Raw genomic sequence first — 1,128 nt, forward strand, 5'->3', positions numbered from 1 at the left:
TCCTTAGGTAGCTGGTTCGAATCCGGCGCTATTTACCGGTTAATAATTCTACGATATCAACCAATACCTTAATATTTAAATATATTTTACAACGTTTATGGCACAAATATTAAACTCAATATAAATTTTAACTCTAAGATGGTTATAAAGGAAATTCTTTGAGGACCTTTTCTAATTAATACCATATATTTATTGTTCGAAAACTGAAAACGTGTGTCACATTAAATAAAAAAGAAACTGAAGATTAATTAAAGAATTTAATTTTACAAGTAACTGGTTCTTTGGAGAAAACACATGAAACACCTGCTATAAAAACATTCAGAATTATTACTCTTCAATCCCTCTTCATTTATACTAGTATTTTTAATGCATTTGAGACAAGAAGCAAAAATGACTACATCACGAATCATTGTCCTTTTGGCTTTTATGATCTTCACTTTTGCATCACTATGTGAGTATTTAATCTTTTTTGAAAGTTCATTTATTTTGTAAATGAGAAAATATTAAATATAATGTTTTGACGTTTTTTTTTTTTTAAAACAGATGCAGAGGCAGAACAGTGTGAAAACCAGCTTATAGAGCACCCCTGGGGAATTTGTGTGAAGGATGAAGAATGTCATGATCTTTGTGTTAAACTTCAAGTTGGTATAAATATAGTTGCTAAAAGTTATTGTGACCATTCTATAACATCATGTAGGTGTATAGCCTGTCTCCCACCAATTACATTTACACCTGGCGGCGGTATATAGGAGAGATAGAGTGGTCCGCCACCTGATCGCTCGGATAGAATTAGATATATGTATTAGTATTTTCACGCATAAAAGTAGTCAAAATGTAACAGTAGGTGCCAAGGCCCCTATTAACTTCATTAAGTGCAAGTCAATCTCATATTCATCATTTATCTGAATTATAAAATTTGGATTTACTTATGTTTTCTTTTCTTTTAGATCTCAAATTATTAAGTTGAATGTGAGTTTAGTAGTTTTTCATTGTTATTCATCCAATGTTATATTTCCTTGATTTCAAATAACGTTCAAATATTTTGTTTGGTTATTACATATTTATTTATGCACTAAAATCTTGTAAAACGAACATAATTAATTCAAAAGGAGTAAAATCGAATCAAAT

General features: G+C 29.6%; 1 long non-coding RNA gene across 1 annotated transcript; it reads left to right on the top strand.

Annotated features, from left to right (window-relative positions):
- Positions 1–342: 342 nt before the first annotated feature.
- Positions 343–907, top strand: LOC109221784. Its single transcript, XR_002067307.1, has 2 exons — positions 343–451; positions 544–907. It is a non-coding gene; the product is annotated as an uncharacterized LOC109221784 (long non-coding RNA).
- The last annotated feature ends 221 nt before the right edge of the window (positions 908–1,128 follow it).

This window comes from Nicotiana attenuata, unplaced genomic scaffold (genome assembly GCF_001879085.1).
Source record: "Nicotiana attenuata strain UT unplaced genomic scaffold, NIATTr2, whole genome shotgun sequence".
In the NCBI taxonomy this organism is placed as follows: Eukaryota; Viridiplantae; Streptophyta; class Magnoliopsida; order Solanales; family Solanaceae; genus Nicotiana; species Nicotiana attenuata.